The sequence below is a fragment of the Arachis hypogaea genome, chromosome 3 (genome assembly GCF_003086295.3).
Source record: "Arachis hypogaea cultivar Tifrunner chromosome 3, arahy.Tifrunner.gnm2.J5K5, whole genome shotgun sequence".
Classification (NCBI taxonomy): domain Eukaryota; kingdom Viridiplantae; phylum Streptophyta; class Magnoliopsida; order Fabales; family Fabaceae; genus Arachis; species Arachis hypogaea.
Window position 1 is genome coordinate 20696087 of NC_092038.1, and position 12274 is coordinate 20708360.

The following is a 12274-nucleotide window of genomic DNA, read 5'->3' on the forward strand; positions in this document are numbered from 1 at the left end:
ATTGTTCACAATTTCGCGCACCAAGTTTTTGGCGCCGTTGCCGGGGATTGTTCTAGTTTTGAGCAAGCTTTTGGTAACATCAGTGCCAAGATCCGGCAACAACACCAAGTTTTTGGCGCCGTTGCCGGGGATTGTTCTAGTTTTGAGCAAGCTTTTGGTAACATCAGTGCCAAGATCCAGCAACAACACCAAGTTTTTGGCGTTATTGCCAGGGATTGTTCTAGTTTGGACAACTGACGGTTCATCTTGTTGCTTAGATTAGGTATTTTTTTTTTTTCGAAAATCTTGAAGAGGAATTCTAGCGTTTCATGATGATTTGTTGAAGTCTGGCTGGCTGAGAAGCCATGTCTAATCTCATTGGACCGAGGTTTCAACTTATCATCACAAGAGCTTGTTGATTTTTATCAATCTTGCTTTTGGAGCAGTGATCTGCTAAAGCTTGGCTGGCCTTTGGCCATGTCTAGTGTTTTGGACCGAAGCTTTCTTTGAAAGCTTGGCTGGCTGTGAAGCCATGTCTAATTCCTGGACCGGAGTCTTAGACTAGCATTGCACTGATTCCTGGAATTCTCATTAAGAATTTTGATATCTTTTTTTTCCACTTAATTTTCGAAAAACACAAAAAAAAATTAAAAAAAATCATAAAATCCAAAAATATTTCTTGTTTGAGTCTAGTGTCTCATCTTAAGTTTGGTGTCAATTGCATGCATTCATTCATGTATCTTGGTGATCTTCAAGATGTTCTTGACGATTTACTTGCTCTAATCTTTGAATTCTATTGACTTGAGTGTCTTGTGTGTCTCATTTGCATTTTCATTTTGTTAGTGTCAGTAGTATACAAACTGCTAAGTTTGGTGTCTTGCATGCATTGTTATTTGATTCTTGTTGCATTTTGATTTTTCCTTATTATTAAAAATCCAAAAATATTTTTAATTTGTGTCTTTTCAAGTCAATAATAAAGAGAATTGAAGATTCAGAACATACAGCAGAGGAAATGCACAGAAAAAGCTGGGCGTTCAAAACGCCCAGTGAAGAAGGACAGACTGGCGTTTAAACGCCAGCCAGGGTACCTGGTTGGGCGTTTAACGCCCAAAAGGGTAGCATTTTAGGCGTTAAACGCCAGAATGTGCACCATTCTGGGCGTTTAACGCCAGGATGGCTAGAAGGGAAGATTTTGTTTTCAAATCAAATTTTTTCTAAGTTTTCAAAATCTTTTCAAAATCAAATCTTTTTCAAATCAATTTTTCAATCAAATCTTTTTCAAAACCAATTTCTTTCCACTTTTAAAGATACTTGCTACCAATTAATGATTTGATTCAACATTTCAAGTATGTTGCCTTTTCTGTTGAGAAAGGTTTAATGTTTGAATCATATCTTTTCTTGTTAGTCAAGTTTTTAATTTTCAAATCAAATCTTCTTAAAATGTTTTCAAATCATATTTTCTCAATCACATCTTTTTAAAACTAATCATATCTTCTTAACCACATTTTTTTTAAAAATAGTTTTCAATCAAATCTTTTTGATTTCTAATTTCAAAATCTTTTTCAAAAATCACTTGATTTCTTTTCCATTTTCATTTTCGAAAATTAAGTAATGTTTTTCAAAAAAATGTTTTCAAATTTTCTACTTAATTTTCGAAAATCACTTCCCTCCTTCTCACATCCTTCTATTTATGGACTAACACTATCCCTTAATGCAAAATTCGAACTCCATCTCCTTTGATAAGTTCGAATTTTCTACTTCTGTCTTCTACTCTTCTTTTTCTCTGACACTTCAAGGAATCTCTATACTGTGACATAGAGGATTCCACATTTTCTTGTTCTCTTCTCTTTCTTATGAGCAGGAGCAAAGACAAAGGCATTCTTGTTGAGGCTGATCCTGAACCTGAAAGGACCTTGAAGAGAAAGCTCAGAGAAGCCAAAGCACAACTCTCTTTAGAGCACCTAACCGAATTCTTCAAAGAAGAAGAACACATGGCAGCCGAAAACAACAACAATGCCAACAATGCAAGGAAGGTGCTGGGTGACTTTACTGCACCTACTCCCGACTTCTATGGGAGAAGCATCTCTATCCCTGCCATTGGAGCAAACAACTTTGAGCTTAAGCCTCAATTAGTTTCTCTAATGCAACAGAATTGCAAGTTCCATGGACTTCCATTGGAAGATCCTCATCAGTTTTTAGCTGAATTCTTGCAAATCTGTGACACTGTCAAGACTAATGGGGTTGACCCTGAGGTCTACAGACTAATGCTATTCCCTTTTGCTGTAAGAGACAGAGCTAGAACATGGTTGGACTCTCAACCTAAAGAAAGCCTGGACTCTTGGGAAAAGCTAGTCAATGCCTTCTTGGCAAAGTTCTTTCCACCTCAAAAATTGAGTAAGCTTAGAGTGGAAGTCCAAACCTTCAGACAGAAGGAAGGAGAATCCCTCTATGAAGCTTGGGAAAGATACAAACAATTAATCAGAAAGTGTCCTACTGATATGCTTTCTGAATGGAGCATCATAGGTATTTTCTATGATGGTCTCTCTGAACTGTCCAAGATGTCTTTGGATAGCTCTTCTGGAGGATCTCTTCATCTGAAGAAGACGCCTACTGAGGCTCAAGAACTGATTGAAATGGTTGCAAATAACCAATTCATGTACACTTCTGAAAGAAATCCTGCGAACAATGGGACTAGTCAGAAGAAAGGAGTTCTTGAGATTGACACTCTGAATGCCATATTGGCTCAGAACAAAATATTGACTCAACAAGTCAATATGATTTCTCAAAGTCTGTCTAGAATGCAAAATGCACCAAGCAGTACTAAGGAAGCTTCATCTGAGGAAGAAGCTTATGATCCTGAGAACCCTTCAATGGAAGAGGTGAATTACATGGGAGAACCCTATGGAAACACCTACAATCCTTCATGGAGGAATCATCCAAATCTTTCATGGAAGGATCAACAGAGACCTCAACAAGGTTTCAATAACAATAATGGTGGAAGAAACAGGTTTAGCAATAGCAAGCTTTTTCCATCATCTTCTCAGCAACAGACAGAGAGCTCTAAGCAGAATACTTCTGACTTAGCAACCATGGTCTCTGATCTAATCAAAACCACTCAAAGTTTCATGACTGAAACAAGGTCCTCCATCAGAAATTTGGAAGGACAAGTGGGTCAGCTGAGCAAGAAAATTACTGAACTCCCTCCTAGTACTCTCCCAAGCAATACAGAAGAAAATCCAAAAGGAGAGTGCAAGGCCATCAACATGGCCGAATTCTGGGATGAAGAAGAGGCAGTGAACGCCACTGAGGAAGACCTCACTGGGCGTCCACTGACCTCCAATGAGTTCCCCAATAAGGAACCATGGGAATCTGCGGCTCAAAATGAGACCATAGAGATTCCATTGGACTTACTTCTGCCATTCATGAGTTCTGATGAGTATTCTTCCTCTGAAGAGGATGAGTATGTCACTGAAGAGCAAGTTGCTAAATACCTTGGAGCAATCATGAAGCTAAATGACAAGTTATTTGGAAATGAGACTTGGGAGGATGAAACCCCTTTGCTCACCAAAGAACTGGATGACTTGCCTAGGCAGAAACTGCCTCAAAAGAGACAGGACCCTGGGAAGTTTTCAATACCTTGTACCATAGGCAACATGACCTTCAAGAAGGCCTTGTGTGACTTAGGGTCAAGTGTAAACCTCATGCCCCTCTCTGTAATGGAGAAGTTAGGGATCTTTGAGGTGCAAGCTGCAAAAATCTCACTAGAGATGGCAGACAGCTCAAGAAAACAAGCCTATGGACTTGTGGAGGATGTTCTGGTTAAAGTTGAAGACCATTACATCCCTACTGATTTCATAGTCCTAGAGACTGGGAAGTGCATGGATGAATCCATCATCCTTGGCAGACCCTTCCTAGCCACAGCAAAGGCTGTAATTGATGTTGATAGAGGAGAGTTGATCATTCAAGTGAATGAAGAGTCCTTGGTGTTTAAGGCCCAAGGATATCCCTCTGTCATCATGGAGAGGAAGCATGAAGAGCATCTCTCAAAACAGAGCCAAACAGAGCCCCCACAGTCAAACTCTAAGTTTGGTGTTGGGAGGCCACAACCAAACTCTAAGTTTGGTGTTGAACCCCCACATTCAAACTTTAAGTTTGGTGTTGGGAGGTTCCAACATGGCTCTGAGAATCTGTGAGGCTCCATGAGAGTCCTCTGTCAAGCTAATGACAATAAAGAAGCGCTTGTTGGGAGGCAACCCAATGTTTTATAATTAACTATTTTCTTTTGTTATTTTATGTCTTTTGTAGGTTGATGATCATAAGAAGTCACAAAATCCATGAAAAAAGCAAAAACAGAATGAAAAACAGAAAGAAAAACAGCACACCCTGGAGGACGCACCCACTGGCGTTTAAACGCCAGTGAGGTTAGCTGGTGGGCGTTTAACGCCCAGTCTGGCACCATTCTGGGCGTTTAACGCCAGAAAGGGGCACCAGACTGGCGTTAAACGCCAGAAAGGGGCAAGATGCTGGCGTTAAACGCCAGAAATGGGCACCAGCCCGGCGTTTAACGCCAGAAAAGGCACAAAACGTGATTTTGCATGCCATTTGGTGCAGGGATGACTTTTCCTTGACACCTCAGGATCTGTGGACCCCACAGGATCCCCACCTACCCTACCACTCTCTCTCTTCTTCACCAATCACCTCAACACCTCTTCCCCAAAAACCCCTCACCTATCAAATCCCCTCTTTCTTTTCCACACTCACATCCATCCTTCATAAAACCCCACCTACCCCACCATTCAAATTCAAACCACTTTCCCACCCAAACCCACCCTCAAATGGCCGAACATCCCTTTCCCCCTCTCCTATATAAACCCTCCTTCACTCCTTCTTTTTCACAAACCTTAAACACCATCTCCCTCCCCTTTGGCCGAATACAAAGCCATTCCCTTTCTCCTCATTTCTTCTTCTTCTACTCTCTTCTTTCTTCTTTTGCTCGAGGACGAGCAAACATTTTAAGTTTGGTGTGGTAAAAGCATTGCTTTTTGTTTTTCCATAACCATTTATGGCATCCAAGGCCGGAGAAACCTCTAGAAAGAGGAAAGGGAAGGCAAAAGCTTCCACCTCCGAGTCATGGGAGATGGAGAGATTCATCTCAAGGGTGCATCAAGACCATTTCTATGAAGTCGTGGCCTTGAAGAAGGTGATCCCCGAGGTCCCTTTTTCACTCAAAAAGGGTGAATATCCGGAGATCCGACATGAGATCCGAAGAAGAGGTTGGGAAGTTCTTACCAACCCCATTCAACAAATCGGAATCTTGATGGTTCAAGAGTTCTATGCCAATGCATGGATCACCAAGAACCATGACCAAAGTGTGAACCCGAATCCAAAGAATTATCTTACTATGGTTCGGGGGAAATACTTGGATTTTAGTCCGGAGAGTGTGAGGGTGGCGTTCAACTTGCCTATGATGCAAGGAGATGAACATCCTTACACTAGAAGGGTCAACTTTGATCAAAGGTTGGACCAAGTCCTCACAGTCATATGTGAAGAGGGCGCCCAATGGAAGAGAGATTCAAGAGGAAAGCCGGTTCAATTAAGAAGGCATGACCTCAAGCCCGTGGCTAGAGGATGGTTAGAGTTTATACAACGCTCAATCATTCCCACTAGCAACCGGTCCGAAGTTATCATAGACCGGGCTATCATGATCCATAGCATCATGATTGGAGAAGAAATAGAGGTTCATGAGGTTATAGCCCAAGAACTCTATAAGGTGGCGGACAAGTCCTCTACCTTGGCAAGGTTAGCCTTTCCTCATCTCATTTGTCACCTCTGTTATTCAGTTGGAGTTGACATAGAGGGAGACACCCCCATTGAGGAGGACAAGCCCATCACTAAGAAAAGGATGGAGCACACAAGAGATCCCACTCATCATGAGATCCCTGAGATTCCTCAAGGGATGCACTTTCCTCCACAAAACTATTGGGAGCAATTAAACACCTCCCTAGGAGAGTTGAGTTCCAACATGGGACAACTAAGGGTGGAGCATCAAGAACACTCCATCATCCTTCATGAGATTAGAGAAGATCAAAGAATCATGAGGGAGGAGCAACAAAGACAAGGAAGAGACATTGAGGAGCTCAAGCACTCCATAGGATCTTCAAGAGGAAGAAAGAGCCGCCATCACTAAGGTGGACCCGTTCTTTGATTTCCTTGTTCTTTGTTCTTCTGTTTTTCGAATTTTATGCTTATGTTTATCCATGTTTGTGTCTTGTGATCATTAGTGTCTTAGTGTCTATGCCTTAAAGTTATGAATGTCCTATGAATCCATCACCTTTCTTAAATAAAAATGTGCTTAATTGATAAAAGAAAGAATTGCATGAATTTTGAATTTTATAACAGTTTAATTATTTTGATGTGGTGGCAATATTTTTGTTTTCTGAATGTATGATTAAACAGTGCATATGTATCTTGAATTTGTGGTTCATGAATGTTGGCTCTTGAAAGAATGATGAAAAAGGGGACATGTTACTGAGGATCTGAAAAATCATAAAAATGATTCTTGAAGCAAGAAAAAGCATTTCTATTCAAAAAAAAAAATCGAAAAAAAAAGAGAAAAAGAAAAAGAAAACGAAAAAAAATTATAGAGAAATAAGAGTTGTGATCCAAGGCAAATAAGAGTGTGCTTAAGAACCCTGGACACCTCTAATTGGGGACTCTAGCAAAGCTGAGTCACAATCTGGAAAGGTTCACCCAATTATGTGTCTGTGGCATGTATGTATCCGGTGGTAATACTGGAAGACAGAGTGCTTTGGGCCACAGCCAAGACTCAATAAGTAGCTATGTTCAGGAATCATCATACTTAACTAGGAGAATCAATAACACTATCTGGATTCTGAGTTCCTAAAGAAGCCAATCATTCTGAATTTCAAAGGATAGAGTGAGATGCCAAAACTATTCAGAGGCAAAAAGCTAAAAGCCCCGCTCATCTAATTAATACTGATCTTCACAGATGTTTTTGGAATTCATTGCATATTCTCTTCTTTTTATCTTATTTGATTTTCAGTTGCTTGAGGACAAGCAACAATTTAAGTTTGGTGTTGTGATGAGCGGATAATTTGTATGCTTTTTGGCATTGTTTTTAGTATGTTTTTAGTATGATCTAGTTAGTTTTTAGTATATTTTTATTAGTTTTTAGTTAAAATTCACTTTTCTGGACTTTACTATGAGTTTGTGTGTTTTTATGTGATTTCAGGTATTTTCTGGCTGAAATTGAGGGACCTGAGCAAAAATCTGATTCAGAGACTAAAAAGGACTGCAGATGCTGTTGGATTCTGACCTCCCTGCACTCGAAGTGGATTTTCTGGAGCTACAGAAGCCCAATTGGCGCGCTCTCAACGGCGTTGGAAAGTAGACATCCTGGGCTTTCCAGCAATATATGATAGTCTATACTTTGCCCAAGATTTGATGGCCCAAACCGGCGTTCAAAGTCACCCTCAGAAATCCCAGCGTTAAACGCTGGAACTGGCACCCAAATGGGAGTTAAACGCCCAAACTGGCATAAAAGCTGGCGTTTAACTCCAAGAAGAGTCTCTGCACGAAAAATGCTTCATTGCTCAGCCCAAGCACACACCAAGTGGGCCCGGAAGTGGATTTTTATGTCATTTACTCATTTCTGTAAACCTTAGGCTACTAGTTTTCTATAAGTAGGACCTTTTACTATTGTATTTTCGAATCTTTGGATTATTTTAGATCCTTTGATCATCTTTGGACATCTAGTTCTTAGATTATTGGGAGGCTGGCCATTCGGCCATGCATAGACCTTGTTCTTATGTATTTTCAACGGTGGAGTTTCTACACACCATAGATTAAGGTGTGGAGCTCTGCTGTATCTCGAGTATTAATGCAATTACTATTGTTCTTCCATTCAATTCCACTTGTTCTTGTTCTAAGATATCACTTGTTCTTCAACTTGATGAATGTGATGATCCGTGACACTCATCATCATTCTCACCTATGAACGTGTGACTGACAACCACCTCCGTTCTACCTTCGATTGGGTGAATATCTCTTGGATTCCTGATTGCACAATGCATGGTTGATCACCTGACAACCGAGTGCTCGTCTGACAAACGAGCCAACCATTCCGTGAGATCAGAGTCTTCGTGGTATAGGCAAGAACTGATGGCGGCATTCAAGAGAATCCGGAAGGTCTAACCTTGTCTGTGGTATTCTGAGTAGGATTCAATGATTGAATGACTGTGACGTGCTTCAAACTCCTAGCAGGCGGGGCGTTAGTGACAGACGCAAAAGAATCGATGGATTCTATTCCGGCCTGACCGAGAACCGACAGCTGAATTCCGCGTGCTGTGACAGAGCATATGCAATCGTTTTCACTGAGAGGATGGGAGGTAGCCATTGACAACGGTGAAACCCTACACAAGCTTGCCATGGAAAGGAATAAGAAGGATTGGATGAAGACAGTAGGAAAGCAGAGAGACGGAAGGGAAGGCATCTTCATGCGCTTATCTGAAGTTCCTACCAAGGAATTACATAAGTATCTCTATCTTTACCTTTTTGTTATTTTCGTTCATCACCATTACTATTTGAGTTTGCCTGACTAAGATTTACAAGATGACCATAGCTTGCTTCAATACTAACAATCTCCGTGGGATCGACCCTTACTCGCGTAAGGTTTATTACTTGGACGACCCAGTGCACTTGCTGGTTAGTTGTGCGAAGTTGTGTAATGCCATGGTATTGAACACCAAGTTTTTGGGGTTCATGACCGGGGATTATGAGAGTTGTGAAAAGTATTGTTCACAATTTCGCGCACCACCCTCTTTTTTCTTCTCCTCCTTCTTTAACTTGGGACAATCAGATTTGAAGTGCCCCATTTCCTTGCAGTTGTAACAAGTTACTTTGCTAAGGTCTTTCTTCATTTTCCTTGAGCTGCCGCCTTTGCCTTTGAACTTCACCATTTTCCTGAATTTTTTGGCAAACAACATAAATTCATTTTCAGATGAGTTATCACTGGATTCATCATCCAGGGGGTTAGTTACAGAGGAAAAAACAATTCCTTTCTTTTTTGAATCTTTTTTCAAATAAGTGTTTTCAAAAGCAAGAAGGTTTCCTCTCAAATCATCACATGTCATGGAATCAAGGCTACTGCTCTCAGAAATAATTAAGGCTTTTGTTTCCCACTCTTTAGTGAGACATCTCAACACTCTTCTTACAAGTACAGAATCAGAATGTGTTATTTCCATAGCATCCAAGCCAACAACGATGGTGTTGAATCGTTCGAACAGTTCATCAATGGATTCTCCTTCCTTCATTGCAAACATTTCATACTCTCTGTTTAACATGTCTATCTGAGTCTTCTTCACAATGGTGGTTCCCTCATGAGTGATTTGCAGTTTGTCCCAGATTTCCTTTGCCGTTGTGCATCGTGATACCCGTCGGTATTCCTCGAAGCTGATAGCACAGTTGAGTAGATTTACAGCCTTGGTATTTAGCTCCACCTTCTTTCTATCTTCCTCGGTCCAGCTTGCTTTTGGTTTAAGAGTGACTACTCCTTCAGCACTTGTGTTAGTAGGAAACTGTGGTCCTTCTAGGATGATCTTCCAAAGCCTGTAGTCTACTGCTTGCACAAAGATCTTCATTCTCTCCTTCCAATAGGTATAGTTTTTCCCATTAAAAAGAGGTGGTCTGTTGCTTGACTGTCCTTCTGTAAGGTTGTAGGACACTGGTGGACGAAATTGTATCTCTTTATAGAATATGATAATAGAGCCTGGTCCAAGATCAATTTCGTTCAACTAACCAGCAAGTGTACTGGGTCGTCCAAGTAATACCTTACGTGAGTAAGGGTCGAATCCACAGAGATTATTGGTTTGAAGCAATCAATATTTATTTTATTAATCTTAGTCAGGATGTCAATAGGATTATTTGGATTAAAAGTGAAATCACTGGGTTTGATTATAAAAATAAAAGAGGGAACAATGTTACTTTGATTTGCAATACTGGGGAGTATGTTGGAGTTTTGGAGATGCTTTGTCCTCTGACTTCTACTCTTCCTTGAGATCCTCTTCTCACACGCAGGTTCCTTCCATGGCAAGCTCTATGTAGGGTGTCACCGTTGTCAGTGGCTACTTCCCATCCTCGCAGTGAAAACTATGCTCACGCACTCTGTCACAGTACGGCTAATCACCGGTTGGTTCCCGCTCCTACTGGAATAGAATCACTCTTTTGCGTCTGTCACTAACGCCCAGCAGGTTAAAGTTTGAAGCACGTCACAGTCATTCAATCCCGGAATCCTACTCAGAATACCACAGACAAGGTTTAGACTTTCCGGATTCTCATGAATGCTGTCATCAATCCGGCTTATACCACGAAGATTCTGTTGGGGAATCTAAGAGATATTCATTCAATCTGATGTAGAACGGAGGTGGTTGTCAGGCACACGTTCATGGATTGAGGAAGGTGATGAGTGTCACGGATCATCACCTTCTCCACAGTTAAGCGCGAATAAACATCTTAGATAAGAACAAGCGTGTTCGAATGGAAAACAAAGGAATTGTATTAAATCATCGAGACGCTGCAGAGCTCCTCACCCCCAACAATGGAGTTTAGAGACTCATGCCGTCAAAAGTATGTAATTCAGATCTGAAAATGTCATGAGGTACAAGAAAATGTCTGTAAAAGTTGTTTAAATAGTAAACTAGTACCCTAGGTTTACAGAAAATGAATAAACTAAGATAATTGGTGCAGAAATCCACTTCTGGGGCCCACTTGGTGTGTGCTGGGGCTGAGACTAAAGCTTTCCACGTGTAGAGGCCTTTCTTGGCGTCAAACTTCAGGTTATGACGTGTTTTGGGCGTTCAACTCCGGATAATGACGTTTTTCTGGCGTTTAACTCCAGACAGCAGCATGAACTTGGCGTTTAACGCCAAGTTACGTCGTCTATTCTTGCGCAAAGTATGGACTATTATATATTGCTGGAAAGCCCTGGATGTCTACTTTCCAACGCCGTTGAGAGCGCGCCAATTGGACTCCTGTAGCTCCAGAAAATCCATTTCGAGTGCAGGGAGGTCAGGATCCAACAGCATCAGCAGTCCTTTTTCAGCCTAAGTCAGATTTTTGCTCAGCTCCCTCAATTCCAGCCAGAAAATACCTGAAATCACAGAAAAACACACAAACTCATAGTAAAGTCCAGAAATATGATTTTTGCCTAAAAACTAATATTATTTTACTAAAAACTAACTGAAACATGCTAAAATCTACATGAAATTACCCCCAAAAAGCGTATAAAATATCCGCTCATCACAACACCAAACTTAAACTGTTGCTTGTCCTCAAGCAACTAGATGAATAAAATAGGTTCTAACAGAAATAAAGAAATAATAATATTCTCGAGTTTTAAATGAGGCTCAGATTCTTATTAGATGAGCGGGGCTTGTAGCTTTTTGTCTCTGAATAGTTTTGGCATCTCCCTGTATCTTTAAATTTTCAGAATGATTGGCATCCTTAGGAACTCAGAATTCAGATAGTATTGTTGACTCTCCTAGTGTAGTATGTTGATTCTTGAACACAGTTATTTTATGAGTCTTGGCTGTGGCCCTAAGCACTTTGTCTTCCAGTATTACCACCAGATACATAAATGCCACAGACACATAACTGGGTGAACCTTTTCAGATTATGACTCAGCTTTGCTAGAGTCCCCAGTCAGTGGTGTCCAGAGCTCTTAAGCACACTCTTTTGCTTTGGATCACGACTTTAACCACTCAGTCTCAAGCTTCTCACTTGGACCTTCATGACACAAGCACATGGTTAGGGACAGCTTGGTTTAGCCGCTTAGGCCTGGATTTTATTTCCTTGGGCCCTCCTATCCATTGATGCTCAAAGCCTTGGATCCTTTTTATTCTTGGCTAGTGCCCATGGCTTGTGAATATTGTGTTTTTTTTTTTGACTGCTTTTTCTTGCTTCAAGAATCAATTTCATGATTTTTCAGATCATCAACAATATTTTTCGTGTTCCTCATCCTTTCAGGAGCCAATATTCATCAAATTCAAAGTACATATTATGCACTGTTCAAGCATTCATTCAGAGAACAAAAAGTATTGCCACCACATATAATTAATTATAATTTTATTTATTAAGAACTCGAAAAATATAAATTACTTCTTTATTCTAAAAGAAAATCTACTACTTTATTCATGCCTAATGATGATGAGAAAAATAAATTATAACTTAATTGGAAATAAAATCAAAATAGACATACTAATTACTACTAAATATCTTC

General features: G+C 40.4%; 1 non-coding gene across 1 annotated transcript; it reads right to left on the reverse strand.

Moving 5' to 3' along the window:
• Window positions 1–2375: 2375 nt before the first annotated feature.
• Window positions 2376–2483, reverse strand: LOC112793994 (small nucleolar RNA R71). Its single transcript, XR_003198677.1, has one exon. It is a non-coding gene; the product is annotated as a small nucleolar RNA R71 (small nucleolar RNA).
• Window positions 2484–12274: the final 9791 nt, after the last annotated feature.